General features: G+C 42.3%; 1 long non-coding RNA gene across 1 annotated transcript in view; it reads left to right on the top strand.

The window, feature by feature from the left end:
- LOC110400443 overlaps positions 209-16,820 on the top strand; it is a 76,497-nt gene continuing 59,885 nt past the window's right edge. Inside the window, exon 1 of the long non-coding RNA XR_002439846.1 lies at positions 209-398. This is a non-coding gene — a long non-coding RNA (uncharacterized LOC110400443). The remainder of the gene's footprint in view (positions 399-16,820) is intronic.

Here is a 16,820-nt window from a genome sequence, read left to right as displayed (position 1 = left end):
TTGTTGCCTGTGATAGAACAGGTTTGATACTACCCCTATGTGATCTGATCTGAGGCTGGCATCCTCCTCCTCAGCTCTGGATTTTTCCCTGGATCTCCTGACACCATGATATCTTCTGAGGCAAAGAGTCTGTTGGAGGATGAAATAGGATCTGGTTAAATGTCCTCGCTGCTGACATTACTGATGAAATAATAATGCCCCTGCATTCTGCCTTCTGTGACATAATGACCCAAGGTGAGCTTCAGTGAGGGATCTTAGTTTAGAGATTTAACTGCATGTGTTGGGAGGTTTAAATGGTGCCATACCTCCATCAAGTGCCTCTGGAGGCAATGATATAATGGTAGGCAGTATTAGATTCAAGTTAGAGTGGGGTGAAAGAGGTGAAGATCAACCATGAGGTAAGTGGCTATTCTGTTGTATAATCCTAGCTCTATATTGTGTAATTCCCTAAGACGGTGGAGCAAATAAATTTATTTTAAGAATTTTAATTAATTTAAGAATTTGGTAGGTTAAGAACAGAAGAACAGCACAACCCCCACATGGCACCGTGCAGTCTTCAGTGTCCAGTCTGGGTAGACAAAGCCTCACTACTAATGATAGCCAATTCTTGGCTGGCTGTTTAGTGAAAGATCAGACTAGATTATGATAATGGTCCCTCTGAGCTTTAAACATTTATAAAGATATGAGTAGAGTTTGCCAGGAACTCAAGTGATTTCTTAATGTTACATTAAATAACATTTAAAAGTATGGCATAACCCTAACATATTTACTGTTAGCTTAATGCTTTGGCAGTATGAATCTGGTGGAAGAAAGGTATCTCAAAAACGCTTTTCCCTTGGAAGATTTTTCAAGAACATGGAGTTTTTATGCCTAAGATTTTCTCTTTCCATACATGTTTTGGCTTTGTTGTTATTATTGTTGTTGTTGTTCTTAAATTCTAATATTTTTGAAATAAAACATTGAGAATCTACCTAAGAAAAAAACATAATTAATTTTCCTTACACCTCATTTTTTGATGTGTTCGATTTGGAAGGATTTATGATGAAGAAAACGTGGGCCTTTCAGCGTGCTATAAATTACAAGTATCTATATATTCTCAAAGAAGACTGGACTTTCTGGCTCACTCTATAGCATTAGGGGCCTTGGTTTCCCAGAAAGAAAAGAAAAACAACGATGCAACAATTGGATTTAATTAGGCATAGTCAGTTCCTCACATAAGTTATGCTGATTTATATGAATTCTTAGACTGTAGCGGCTACATTAATAATTAACTACAAATTAAAAATAATCTCAAGTGCAATTGAGAAAATATCTTCACATTTGTTACTTTATGATTCCATTTCAATTAAAGGGTTCAGTACTCATTTGCAATCAACCAGGGCTTGTGTGCTGCTCCTGCTGACATCACTGTAAATCTGGGATGAGATTGTTATGAAGTCAGTGTCATTACTCCAGATTTACACAGATATAGCCAAAAGCAAAAAAGAGCCCATCAACTAAAGTATTCCCTTTATCTTCAAGGAGCATCAGTTACATCTACAATGAAATATCTCAGGGCAGCCTAGATTAAGCTTAGTTATTTGGCTTCACTGAGGCTCTTCGTGTGAATGAATCTTTTTAGATTCGATCCTGGGTGGTTAAAATCCATAAGCAACCTTCCATAGACTTCACTGGAGCAGATCCAGGCTCTACAGAGCCTCTGCTGAGGGGCTTCTCGTTACGACAGTTAAGATTGCAAAAATTTATTGGGCTTTTCCAAGCAAGGATTAATTAGTTACCTCTTCAGTTCATTTTCTTAGTTACTTGTGAAAAACTCCCAGAACTGTTGATCTAGATTCCTTAGTGAAGAGTCCCATGTTTCCGATGCAGACGTACTTCAATTCCTGATACAATATTTTACTTGTAGGAGGTAGGAGCTCTGGTTTGTATTTTGACATTTGGTTAGGTATAGCAAAGCAGAGCAATGCCTTTGATTAGGTATATACAGAAGGTATTACTGTTCTTTCTGAGCATATTGAACTGAACTATTAAGCCCTGTATTAAAATACAAGTCTTTATTCAGTCCATTTGGGACTTTGGCAAAACTTTTTCCCATTCCTGCATCTTGTTGCAAGAGTAAAAAAAAGTAGATCTGGGACTGGTTCACAGAACCCAATATTTTTGTCTGACGGTTTATTTGCATCCTTTCTGTGTAAGGGAATAGGAAACACAGTGTTCCCAGAACTGCTGGATTAGAGCAGATGCCAGCACTATGTATGCTCTCTAAGGAAGGGGTGGAGAAAGCGTGTCCAGAGGTAGGCAGCTGGCACCAGTATGACTTCGCCAGCTTTCAGCATGCTTCCAAATTGCTCCCAGGAATGTTCAGAGTAAATTCTCCCGGAAGAGCCCCCAAGATGAGCAGCCTAGTCTATCTGCTTGCGCTTCTTCACAGCTCCTGCAGCTAGAGGAAGCTTGCAAGAATTATTTCAGCATATCCCAAATCAACCATGTAGGGAGAAGGGAATATTTCCTTTTATTGAATAGGAGCCACCCTGGCTCTCTGTTAGAGAAGCTTGGTTTTTCTCCTAATGTTTTGGGTAAAGATACACTGCTTTACAGTCCTACTCCCTGTAGAGTATCTGAGGACAGCATTCATTTATAATGTCATAACATTATAAATGTTACGACAAAATTAAACAAAACCCACCAAATTTTAGACTAAATATCAAAGAACTTTATGACAGCTAAATTTATTAGAGTTTAGTCAGCCTAAAGAAACATCAGAAGCCCTATAGCATGGGTCACATACAACTATAATATTCCTAAACCCTGGAGAGTACTGTGTAAGGAGTAATTTTAGACTTTTGCATCTGGATGATAAAGCAAAAAAGAACAAATATTATCTTTAAATCCAATATATTTGCCAAATCTGTTTCTTTTATCTCATGTTTTGTTCAATTTGAATAAAGCCTGGTACTGTTTTATTCCAGAACAATTGTACTCAGGCAGTGGAGAATGCCAGGCTCTGTGCAGTGTGCCAGTGGTTCAAATCCGGCTCCGGTGCTGGGGTTAGTGCTGGGTGACTGGATGCAGGGCTGTGCTGGTACCTAAAGACCTCATCTGCTGAAGGAAGGGAATTAGCAGGGACTCCTAACGAAGAGGGTGCTCTTGTATTCATTGGTCGCTCAGCCCAGTACTGTCTAGCACTGATGCAGAGGTGTACTTGATGGGATGTTGTCTTTCCCTACAGATAAACTCTTCTCCCAGCTTTGTGTAGTGTGTATCCTGTGGCTCTGGGGAATAGGAATTGCTATATATATTGGCATGCAACTTGCACATGTAGGAAGCTGGATCTTCTCTGTTCTGTATGACAGCGCGTGTTTATAAAGATTGGACATCTGATGGGCCTTCCTGAGAGATGACAGAGAGTAAGTGTGCTTGAGGAACAGAGATGTTACACAGCACCTAATGCGCTCTAGTCTGTATTCAACTAAGGGACCCTTCTCATAACATAGAATAGCTGAGGCTGGAAGGGACTTCTGAAGTTATCTACACTCAAAGCAGATTATTATATCAGGACCATGTCCAGCTAAGCCTTGAATATCCCCAGCAACAGAGATTCCTGAACCTCTCTAGACCCCTGCCACAGTGTTTGACAATAGTGACTGATTTTTACTCCTAATATGTAATTGGAATTGCCCCTGCTGCATCTTTTATACTGTTGCTCCTAATATTCATATGATTTTAGGCTGTTTATGCCAGTAGGCCATGGAGTTATGCAGTTGTGAATGAAGTCCAATAAATAGGGTAGGATCAATACTTAATTCTATAAATAAATCCTCTTAAGAAGGACAAGAGCCCAAAGCCTGTATTAGTAGAGCCTTCCACTGTACACCTCCAATTGTACATCAGAGAGTTGTCAGTATCCCTGGTACAATTTACACTGCATCAAAAACACAAACCTCAGCAAGTACAGAAAGTGAAAGCAATTTTGGAATGATCAGTGCTAGAGCAATTCCCTCTACAATAGGTCTAAGCTAACCCAAACTGATGCATGTTACACAAATGATTATAAATAGAAGCCAAAATTTTGTCAGACCAATAGTGCAAACTTAACATATTGGCCCCTTGGTGTCATTTGAAGAAAATTAATGCAGAGGGCCAAAGAGACAAAGTCTGCAATATGTAATGCTCCAGAGGCAGAGATGAGATTTTGTTCCTAGTGCAGCAGAAATAAATGCTCTTGGCAAGTCATAAGGGAGAAATAAGACATGTTCATAAGTAAGATTAATCAGTAAAGCCAGTGTCTATCTCGTGAGTCATATCTGACATCAAAAAGGCCAAGGTTGTTGCATGTCAAATTTGTGCTACTATGGGAAGGGAGAAAAAACAAGGAATTTCCCATGCAAATTGTACTGTAAATTTGGAGAATATGTGAGCACTAGTAAGAATGGGGGCTGGGTACAAAGTGGGGGCTTTTTTCTGTTGGTAGAAAATGGTGGAATGATGGCCTAAGCAAAATCAGTAACAATGATGATCCCCATGGATCTTAGTGAGGCTAGGTTTGTACACATGGAGTTAGAGTGGAAGGGCTTAATTTCTCAGACTTTAGTCAGGTAAACTCGCAAAGAACTAAATGGAAATGTAAAGTGGACAAACAGCCTGAATATCTGTACTAAAAATGCTAGATCTGTCAAATCAAATTACACACTGAGTGGTGACAGCTTGGTGTGCACTGCTTTGCCTTCTTTGCAGCAGAGCACTGTGCTAGCTGCTTGCCCTCTCCGCAAAGGAGGCATGGAGGAAGAGGTGCTAGGTTTTTTGTAGCATCAATTCTAGATTTCTTGACATAGTAGAAATCTGTGATGCATTGGGCACTGCTTTGGTCTGCATAAAAGATGGCTCTCTGCAGGGTCCAGGAGAAGGAACATCAACAGAACTAGAAGATGTTATTCCAGGATGTGGCGGCAGAGATATCTGTTCTTGCTTTTGTAAAGGAACGTGTGTGTTGGAGGGGTCAGATACATGGCTCTTTACCTGTTAGTTGATGGAAGGGCATCACCTTCTCTTGGAGAATCACATTTTGAGCTTCTGCTCAGGACAAGTAGCTCAGTGATGCTCCAAATGGTTCCAAATCCTAAAGGCACAATCTAGCTCTTCCAGTTTTGTGGCAATGGTTCTAGAAAACCTTCCTAGAAGTGTCAAGTGTTGAGAATCCTGGGCACGAGGACAGGAAGGATGGTGCATAAGAGTCTCCATTTCTGTATCAAGACTCTTACCAGCCCTTAGGATGGAAAGCACTGAGGAAGAAATTCATTGCTGCCAAGTCAGAATGGGTGTTACACCTTTCTCTCTGTGTTACAAATGCTGTCCTGCTCCTCTCTGGCTCAGCAGCCATCCTGACCTTCAGGGCAGCTTTTTCCTGTTTCAGTTGATTCAATTTTTCAATTGCTGGTCTCCCCAGAAGAAGCAAACCAAGAGTGAGGGGGTGAAAGGTGCAGAATGTGCCCTCTTTGCATCACAAACTCATCCACTGTGAAGTATTTCCAAAGCTTCTGCTTCTGCTGAGGGCAGAGTTCCAGACTGCCTGTGTATGCGTTTGCAAGGCACTCATGCTCAGTTTCTTGGGCTGTGAGGGGAAGCTTTCTGAGGACTGTGCCCAAATCAACGCGCAGATTTGGAGCTTTTTAAAGCAGCAGGGCTTAATGCTAGCTCTTGAGTGCATGGGAGCTTTTAGTGTAGGAATACATTAGCCATTGTGCTGTTGACTCATTTCTATTAAGTAACCGAGATGAAAAATGCAGACAAGTTAAGGAGAGAACTGGTTGCCAGATACATCACTAGATAAATGACGTATAGATGGAGTTAAAGGTGAGGTTGTGCATCAGTCACTTAAAGGTTAAAGTCACATTGTAATGGACTGTCCACTTGCATGAAACTCTGAACACTGATTATATTGGCAAGACAACCTGTCATGTTAAGAACATGCAATCAAAGCTTTTTTGCCTTCACGTGGTGAGGATGAAAACTGTTAAGACAATAAGCATAGGGATTCAGAAATCACCATCCTCCAGCCTAGAGCTGCAAGCTGTGAGAAGGTCCCACTCATATGGCTAATGCACAGATCAGCACAGTGGATGGACCTATTCCCTCCCTGTGAGAAGGGAATGAATGGATGAGCCCAAGTGCTGATAAATGTAACTGCTTCTGGAGTCCCAGCACAGTGCAAGTGCCTTGGGACCAAGTACTTGCCCTGCATTAGCAAGTTCAGTGACTTGTGCCTCCCTGCTTTCTGGTCCAGCTTTGTGTTGTCTCATAGCAGAGACATCCTCTGCTCTGCAGCTGTCATAACACTTGCAAACCACCCACTCTTCACAGGAGCAATTACATGTAACCCAACCCCTCGCCGTATGTGCAAGCTGATCTCTCCCACTGCCCTTATTCAGGCTCCAGGATCTCTTTGTTTTTCAGTGCTGTCACCTCCCAAGCAATCGCAGAGGACCAGCTTCATTATTTTCCAATCTGTGCACTGGACTCTGAGAGCTCAGACCTGCCCACCTTCTCCCGGGAGAATTCCACTTAAGCAGCTCGAACAGGGTGCTTTCTGCCCAAGATCCCCTCACCTGCCTCTTTGGGATTAACGGGCAGGCTGATTTATGTTTCCTCTAATTGGATCAAGTGATTTGTCAGCCATAAATTTTGCTTCTGATTCATCCCCTAGTACAGAAATGTGTAGTAGAGTTGAGCTTATATGCAGGAACTTATTTAAGCACTTGTTCCAGTTTACTGCCAATCTCCGTTACATGTCTGCGCTGCTGCATCTCTTACACTCTTTGAATGGAGATTCTGGGCCAGTTTGCATGGAGAACATGGAGATGAGCTGTGACAAAAGAGGAGCCCACTCCTGGAATCCAGTTAGTTTGTTTCACCCTGCATTTTTAGACCAGGAAATTTGCTCCAGTGGGCAGACCTTTCCTGAGATGGGGCTGCAGCTATTCCCATTGCCACTGTTCAGTTGACTTTCTCAGCTTGTGTGTGGTTGGAGCAGAGACGTTTTGCTTCGGATCCAGATTTTCATTGCTCTGAAGTTAAATGTTTGTATCTACTCAGAATTTAGCCATGAATCATCTTCTCATCATTAAAAAAAAAAAAAAGAAGCTCTAGGAAGCCCTAATAGATTTCTTTCTCAAAAAGATATGTATGAAACATTCAGTTTTGACCAGTGTTTCTGCTTCTCAGGAAACTTTCATTTTAGTTCAAACTGAAACAAAGCATGGATTGGCTTTGAAAATCACTGATATATTTTATTTATCCTACTTTACTCTGTACAACTTCTGCAAAAAGTCTCTGGAAAACTACTGGAGCTGGAAGTGCTCCAAAGAGACATGCATGTGGTATGGAGCATCCCTCTGACTCACTGCCTGGGGAGTTACGAGCCCTGCTGGAGGTGTTCCGCATCTGAACCCAGGCTGTCACATTGAAACACTGAACTCAGGCTGCCTGCGGTGCCTTTGCTGTGGGGCTCTGCTCCCCTGTTGTATTTGTACCATAGCCAGATCCTTCTGATCTTGTTGGAGCTGGAGGATGAATGAGTCCTTTCGTCCTATTTGACTTCTATGGAGCTCTTGCAGGGAGAATGCTGGTGCTGCTGAGAATGGCACCAGCTTGCATTGCTGGATGTGGCCTGGGATTGACTCCCTGGATGCAAGACAGTATTAATTTCTTTTTCATGCCTTCATGGTGCATCTAATAAACTCAATTTGCAATTAGGCAAAATGTAGTGAAAGACTAATTCATATTTATTTCCTGCTTTCATGGCTAAAAGTGTTGGCTTGCTCTAATAAAATTGTTCCTGAGGGTATTGTGTTTCACAGTTAAAAGTAGGATTCATAAGCCAATGCTAGAAATCTAAATTTAGGCATCTAAATAGAGGTAGTCTAAAGACAAGACCAGTTTGGATTAGGAATCCTTAGAAACAGAATTCTGGGATCAAAAATAAACTTTCTGGAAAAGCCAGCCATCCTACAGGGCATTCAGAGAGTGTCACAAAAGTACAGGTGCTGATATGTAACAGCTTGCACTTCCCTGTACTTTATTGAGGCATATAGGAAAATGCTGTTGTGTGCATGGGGGAGAAGGACACAGAGGGATCATGAATTGGATCAGTGCCATGTGGAGACAGTGACCAGGTGGCAGTTTGACATTGCTACACTGGTCTGGGATGCATGCTGGGATAGGCCCTTGGGCAAGTGCTCAGCAGCTTGGTTGTGCCATGAAGTCAAAAAACCTATATATCATCAGAAGAAACTAAAAGTAACGTAGAAATGAACCATTAGTACCAGACTGCCTGCTCAAATATGTGGAAGCCAGAATCTCTTCCCTGAGTGTAAATGAACTGCTCTGCTCAGGCCTATAGATTTGGTGGTCCCTCTGCCTGCATGCTGCCTGCAGGGCTGCATCACGTGGCAGTGCAGAGCTGGGCAACTGCCCAAGGGAGACCAGGGCTTCAGGTGGTGGAGGTACCTTTGGGTCTGACTTACGTGAAGGGAAATCGCATTACAGCATCTTTTCAGGCCAATAGATGGTGCTCTTCACCTGATTTTCTGGCTTAAATTGGAAGCTTGGGAGCAGTTTGAAGTAAACGCTTTCATGTAGTTGACTTTGGTAATTTTGTTTCTGAGCTGGGTTGAACTACCCAATTATAGAACTCTGAACAGGCTTCAGAAACTCTTTTTAGAGCAGACCTGGCCTGATTAATTAGGCAGATCTTTTTCCATTTGCAATTAAGATTTTATTTAAACAGTGGTTAAACAAAAAGCACTATCCCCCATGTACAGTGTGCTGCTGGCAGCCTGACAACATGTAATGCTTAAATGACGACCCAATGGCGTTACACTACCAAACAGGAACAGAGCACATTCTTAAATATGGAGCCAAACAAGAACAAAGCATGCTCTTAAACTTACTGAAGGCTTTAGATTATCAGATTGTGACTAACTTACACAACAGGTGGTAGGAAAATCAAAACAGAAATAGTTCCTTCCTTGCACTTTGGATCTTGTGTTCGAGTTACTGCTCCTTATGGGAGCAGTAACTGAGGTGGGTCAGCTAGATGCAAACTTGCTAGATCACCAGGCTGTTCTGGTCTGTCCCATAGCCACCCAGCTGTCTGGCCTAAGGATGAATACAAGGAGTACTTTGATACAGTACATGCCTTTTATTTTATTTTTTTAAATACAGTAGTCTGAGATTACAGTGGCTGCTATGCAACTGTTCCTCACTTTTACAGATTTTATGAAGTCCTCTCTGAAAGTATTTTGGTTAACATCCTTTTGCTGAGAGGTATTGTGTGTCTCCTGTTCTTGTGTCATCCCATCCTCTTTTTTTTTTTTTACCAACTCAGCTGTTTGCTGGGTCCATCATGAACAACATTCAGTTCACCAGTCTAGGTGAAAATTATCTGAGAGTGTGCCAGCAAGACCCTTTAACTCCTTTAGCAACAGTAAGCCTGGAGTTCTGCTCAGCTGCTCAGGGAACAACAGCTAGATCCTCCAGGAACGTTATCGTGCTCACTTAGAGTTTGACAGTAAAATTCCACCTGAGTGCCACAGCAGCAGTTTCTGGGCTCCACTTGTGCGTCTGGCTATATAACACAGCACAGGTTTTGTTGCCTCTTCAGAGTTAAACATAGCAATATGTGCTTCAAATTGCTACCTGTTGTCTGTGTACATCACCCTCAGGAAAGCAGTACTTTAAAGGACTCACAGCTGCTTACAGGAAGGCAGTATATCACAGGGAGGGATGTGCTGCATCAAAGACAATGCTCCGCAAATGCTACAGCTGAGAATAACTTCCCAGCTGCCTCTTGATTTACTAATGATCAAGGGCACGTGAGCTGCAACTTCCTTCCTTTACTTTTCCTTGTCAGAAGGAGCTGTTTAATGCAAAGCTGGTAAGTATGACAGGAGGTTTTCTCGTGCTCTCTTGGTGGTTTATGTGGACAGCGCTGGCTTGAGTCACTCTAGTGGAGGTGGAGAGCACATCCTCCCACACTAGCTCAAGAGAAAGTATCCATGTTAAAGCTAGCAGGAGTTTCTTGTTAACTTCCCTTCCCCCAAAAGTATTATCACAACAATCTAATGCATTTTTATGGGTATGAAATCTTCCTCTGATTACCGAATTGAAAGTAACACATGAGCAATTTGTTCCAGTTAATAACCAGGAGGCTTAGCTTGAAATCTGTTGGAATGAAAGCAAGTGTAAACCAGATGCGGAGAGAACAGAATTGCAACCTATTTAAGAAGTGTCTGAGGTTTCACGTGCAGATTTTTCTTCAAAACAAGTAATAACATGCTGAGAGTGTGTACCAAATCCATGATGCTTTGTCCTTCCAGTGTGAAAGCTGCTGAGAACAGGGAGAAGCATTGCTTTGATCAGCAAGTGTGGGAGCAAATAAAGATCGCTGGGTTGCACCATTGTTTCTCTGGAATGGGCTTCTCTAGAAAGTGTTCTGAGGTTGCGAGAACAGCACACTGTTGCTTTTTTTTCGCTCGTTTTTTAGCTCAATGGCCAATAAGAAAAATGCTTATCAAGGCTATCTCTGGCTTTACAAGACTTTGTTTCTGGTTCTTACAGTCTATGTCAACTGAAAAACTCAGAAGAGGCACACAGATGAATACCCTAGTTTCCATTTGCTTTCAGACATAATAGATCACACGGAAATCAAATTGATTCTCTTGCTGTATTTCTCCAACATGTTGGTCTACCTGGTTACCTGCCCAAAAGGTTCACATACACCCAATTCCCCAGTGATATCCTAGAAGTAATTGGAATTATTCAAAGATCAAGAATACAAAATAATTGAGGAGAAGAGAGGAAATTCTCTTCAGTGTTATGCCTTGTGTTGTGATTTCCATGGTTGGAAACATCAGTCATCTGTCCTGAAACAATCTGAAGTGTGGAGCCTTGGTAACAGCAAACTTTGCTCTTAGCACAGTAGACACATTAGCACTTCTGTTAACTGTAACAGCAGATTGGTCTGAGACAGAAAGTTGGTCAGTATCTAGATTCACCAGAGTCGTCTGTTCAGAGGCAGATGTTAGCAACAGCGTGTAAGTCCAGAAGCTAGATGGTGTTAACAGCTGTCTTGGGGTTGCATCTAACAACAGCATTTTTCTAAGTGTTGGATCAGTGCCAGCAAGGGAACCCCAGCCCTGGTTGTCTTAACAGCACATACAACTAGTGCTTAGCTCTGTGCATTTTTGCTATTACCTTGTACTTTTGCTGGCGTTGCTGTTCTTTGTCAGAAAGTTTTATGCATCCCAGAGCACCCCATCAGTGTCTGGGTACTGGAGGCTGTGTGTCCACTTTGCAGTGTTTATTTCTCTGAAGCTGAGTGGGTGGTAGCCATATGAAAGAAGCTTCACTAAAATCAGGGTGGTTTTATTTTTCTCTGGCATATTTCTTTCTTCTGCATCATTCAAAAGAGTCTAAAAGCTTCTATCACTGGAAGCTAGTTGTGGGGCATGGGGGCATGTCCTTCTTTCCATAAAGCTCAGTCTTGACAGAACTTCACATGATAGTGTACACAGTCAGGCTGAGGAAGCTATCCAACTCTACTTTGATGGCAGCTGTATAAAAGCAAGGGTGTGAGACCATCCCTTTAAGGCTGGTGTTTTATTTTCTGCCACCTACTCTTTACCAAGGGTAGGGCTGTAGCTACTTGACCTGCCAGATCAACCACAGATTGTCCTGGTGAGTTCTACCCAGTGTAGAGTGTCCTTAGTCTCCATGGGCTCTGCTAGCTCAGATCCTGTGTCAACATATAAGATGGATTTATTGCTACCTACAGATTCATACAGATTTTTGTTTAATTTTTTTTTTACTACTCGAGTGGGAATGGGCAGGATTACTTGGCTGCTATACTTTGTTTATCTGCGAGTTATTTGGGTGAATTATAGATTTTAGCAGACCTGCAAAAACAATGGTTTAGCAAAGCTTGCTTTCTTCCAGATCGTTAAGCCATTTAGTGTTGCATCACTCTCTAGGTCATACCAGATATATAATAATCTGACCATCTCTGTTTGTGGAGAACTAAACCTTTACTGAAACAGAAGGCAATGATTAGAGGTGTGGGTTGCATTTATTTAACAGAAGGAACATAAACCTGGACAGAGAAGCTTTGGGAGGGCTGTGGGAAAGTGTTAAATTAAGGCCACCTTCTACTATACACTTGGGCATATGAGTAAAGCAATTGCTAAAGAAATAGGTATGAAGCAGAAGGAATTCACTGTTCCTCAGATATTTAGAAATGCCAGTCATTTCAGGAGGGTCCATGAGTAGAAGCGTGGCCCTTACTTTCATGTAATGGCCATTCCCTGGATCCCTGTGCAGCAGTGTGGTTGCAGATAGGGCGGATGGGAACTGAATGAATCATGGCATTTACAGTCTGCTTGGTGGGGGAAACTTTTTCTCCAAAATGTGCATCGCGTTGTGGTATGGTTTCAGTTCAGAAAGCTCAGTGGATCACAGACTGTGCAGCGGTCCTTGAAGGCTGGTTTTCTGAAATCATATTTTCCCTACTTCATCTACCCACTCTACTGTTCCCTAAATTGGAGAAGTGGTCACCTGTGACCCAGTGTTTTTGTCATCTGGAAGATTTGAAGCTGTTTACTATGTCCGGTGTCTGAACTGGAATGGAAAGAAATGGGATCTAATTATCATACCTGGTGCAAACTGGATCTGCTTGAACATGAGTGGAGTTTTGACGTTAGAGCTGCAGCTTCTATATCAAAGGTGTCAGATGGGAATGTAGCTCTGCACCTCCCTGTCGTTTGACCTCTCTTCATGTATGCGGTCTCTGTCATCCCATCGCAAAGCAGAGAAGCAAGGCAGGCCTTCCCTAAGCATCAGCAGGGTATTGGCAGCGTGGCTGCTTTTCTTTCAATCACTAGAACAGGTGCCCTGCCTGATTAACTTTACAGTATAAGGACCTGTGTGTGATATTTGAAAAAACAAAAACAAAAACCAACAAAAAAACCCACCATGTTTTGAGTGAGAGGGCAAGACAGTTTAGGCCTAGGTCTTCCAAACTAGGAGTCGTCTCTATTACCTCTTGTAATGTTTGCAGCTGCGTAGGCACTGGGCAACCACTCAAGACTTAATAGTGGTTGCAGAGATCAGAAGCTGTTAGGAAAGCTCTGCGGCTGTCCTGGCAGTGGTGCGAGACCCAGCCATGCACGCGCTCACGCACACATGCTGGCCAGCATGCTACAGTATTTCCCAAAGGGCTGTGCAAAAAATAACTCTAAAAAGGAAATGGTGTTGTTGAGGATATTTTCAGAATGCAAAATAAGCTCTCGTCCAAGAAAAGGTAGTACTTTGGGAGGAAGCCAGAAACCGAGCACACCCATGACCTGCAATGACCGCACCTCCTCTCTTCTGATCCTGGCTTGCTTCTAGCCTCCCCAGAGAGTGCAGCACTGAGCAAAGGGAAGGCCAGCAGCTTCTGCTCTTATTCATCTCTGCAGCAAAAAGATTAGACTGTCGGGGTGTTGTGCTCAAACGCTATCTTGCCTTGGTGAATAGAAAACCCAGCAAAAAAATCCCACCCTGCACTTACAGGCCTCCTTGTGAAGAGGAGGGGAGGGAATGCTGCAGAAAAATATACTAGCTGAACAAGAGCAAAACATGTAAGCTCAGTCTGTTCTCTAAGTACAAATACATTACTTTTTAAATATTATATATTCATATTAATATATGCTTTTCCCAGACATTTCCTCAAAATCTTTCTGTTGCAGTTTTTTTGATTTTTTCTGTTCTACACATGGTGGTTAAGCAGAACATGCAGTAGTCTCTTTTATAACAATCTTTCATTGATTCTTATTACCTTTAATTGTTATTACTTGGATGCAGAAGGATGCTGCGTATCTCTGTTACCATCCATTGTCACTCAGTACCCGTGTCACTCCAGTGATTTCCGTTCAGATTACTGGATTTCTACTCAAACCAAACTGATGGGGGAAAAAGGCTCCCTTCTACACTGATGCAATATTAGAACAGCTTGAGAGACCCAGTTCTTCTGGGCATCCTCTTGTCCATCTACTCTTCAAAAGCAATGCTTTTCTGAAGTCCCCAGATAGAGGAGCTCAAAGCCCCATCCATCATGAGTGTTACTGCTACAGCTATAGAATCACTGAGGTTGGAAAGATCACTAAGATCATGCTGTCCAACCATCAACTCATGTCTGGGACTGCTCTAAACTATGTCTCTCAGTGTACTCTTTTCTTGAATGCCTCCAGGGACGGTGACTCCACTAGCTACGGGCAGCCTGTCCCAATGCATTACCATTCTTTCTGAAAAGTTTCTCCTAACATATATTATCCCTGCATCCAAAGCCATGTAGAGTGAATCAGAAATCAAATTCTGTTTGTGGTCAGCACTTCAATTGCTTGCAGACACTCTGAGGCCATAAGCACTGTTTTGTGACAGCAGAGGTCTCCCAAGTATGATGCTACATATTCTGTCTGGGCTGCTCCTTTACTGCTCTTCCAGGTGGCTTTCATTGGAGAACAGCCAGCTTGCACGAAGATTATTAATTCCTCACCTTTACTGGCGCATGCTAGCGGAATGGGCTGAAATGCATGTTCAAATGTGCAAAGTGAAAGTCTTTTCATAATGGCTCAACACTGTCTTGTGTCTCTTCACTCTCCATTTTACAGTATCATCAGGTTGGTTGAGAAGATGAATAAAAACTCTACATACGCAACTGGAGAGAGAAGGTTGTTGGTCCTCTAGTGGAATAATTCCACTATAAAACACTGAGAAGTCCTGACCTGTCCTTTCCTTCCTTCTCTCTCCTCCAAACCCTTGATTTTCTGGATTAAATGCTGGATAGAAGGTTTTCTTAAGACAAGAAGCAGTTCTGGGCTGACCCTTGTGGGAGACCTTACAGGAGCCTGTTTGACCTTGTTAGAGTGTTGTAGCTGAATCTGATGCTCAGTCTTTGGAAGATTTTTGACTCTGGGAGAGGTGGCAGTGGCTTTTCAGAAAACTTGGGACTGAGCTTTCTTATCTCAGCTATATTGGCCTTACAAAATCCACACAGGAAGTAGTAGCAGGACCGGGCTGTATCTAGTGGCCAGAGGGGGACAGATTCTTATAAAGTGGTAGAAATAGTTCCAGTGAGCATTCATAGAATCATGGAATCACCAAGGTTGGAAAAGACCTCTAAGATCATCCAGTCCAGCCATCCACCTATCACCAATAGTTCCCACTAAAGTATGCTCCTCAGTACAACATGTAAACATTTCTTGAACACCTCCAGGGACGATGACTCCACCACCTCCCTGAGCAGCCCCATCCAGTGCCTGACCACTCTTTCTGAGAAGTATTTTTCAGCCTGAATCTCCCCTGATGCAGCTTGAGGCCATTCCCTCTAGTCCTATTGCTAGTTATATGGGAGAAGAGGCCAGCCCTCACCTCTCCACAGCCTCCCTTCAGGTAGTTGTACAGAGTGATAATGTCACCCCTGAGCCTCCTCTTCTCTAGACTGAACAATACCAGCTCCTTCAGTCACTCCTCATAAAGCTTGTAATTAACTAGTTGTTTTTGATAGAACACCTTTAAAACAGCAATTTCAAATTGTGCAGTTTCGCCTCCATAACAGCACAGATGGATCAAGCAGAGGGTTTTCTTATCTGTGTTCTAAAGAATGAATTTTCAGAGCCCTTATGAACAGCACACAACCAATTTCCCACTTTTATTGGAACTAATTAGCTGTCAATGGAGGAGTGTCTTCAAAATGATATATTCATTTCACCCAGCCCAAAGAGCTGCCCTTGTTTCACATCTGTGTCTGATTACATCTCTTGAACTTTAAAGCAGCCATCTTACAGGTTCATTTTCTGTAGGAACTCAGGAAATTACTCAGGAAAGCCACTGACACTACTACCACTTACTGCCAGATCTCTTTCACTCCTCATGTGAAGAAGCCTATTACAGGGAACTGTTGGCATGTAGCATGGTCTATGGCAGCCCAGCAATTAGTATGGAATTTATGAAGAATGATTGCAGCAGTCCCTAAATGCTACCAGTTGATGTGTGCTCTAATGGCCTATGAGGCAATTCTTAAAGATTACAACCCTTCCCACCCACCAGTAAGTAGTAGGAGATTCTACAAATTACATTGAGATGACAGTGGAATTGATTAGGTGTTAGGGAGATTATATATAAAGGAGAATGTAAAATGATACTTGCATGCAAGTTGTTACTATAGTGAGGGAGTTGATGGTTGTAATGTTGCCTCAAAACATTGGCGTTGTTTCCTGCTGCATGGAGCAGCCTTCAAAGAGCTGAAAAAATGACTTGTTTCACTTTTTATTGCATTTTAATCTAAAAGAAGATACGTGACTTGGAACAACTGAAACTCATTGCTCTTCTGGTTGTTTTCCTGATAAAAAACAAATTGAAGGACATAAGGTGTTTTCTTTAGTGCCTTGCCAATAACTATACAGTAACTACTTCCAAAGGGCATGCAGCCCACCAGTGTTGACTTGAATGAAAAATGCAGGCTTTTGATATGATGTTAGTTGATTTTTTCCCCCTTTGTTTCTCAGCGTACTGCTTTGGGCTATTATCTCACGAGATCTCAATTCTAGGCAAGAGTTAATCCTGCCAAAACTTGGATGGGAAGCAGTAAATAGCAGGTTTCAGGAAATGGAGTTGGTTTATTGAGTTATTTTATATATTAAATGAATGTCCCAGCAAACTGCTGCAGTCACTGTGCTACCAAAAGTGCTTTGGTAGGCCTATAAACACCTAACTCCTGTTTTTCTGTTAAA

Source organism: Numida meleagris, chromosome 5, assembly GCF_002078875.1.
Source record: "Numida meleagris isolate 19003 breed g44 Domestic line chromosome 5, NumMel1.0, whole genome shotgun sequence".
In the NCBI taxonomy this organism is placed as follows: Eukaryota; Metazoa; Chordata; class Aves; order Galliformes; family Numididae; genus Numida; species Numida meleagris.
The sequence above is the reverse complement of the archived record's forward strand: the minus strand, read 5'-3'. Positions and strand labels throughout refer to the sequence as shown.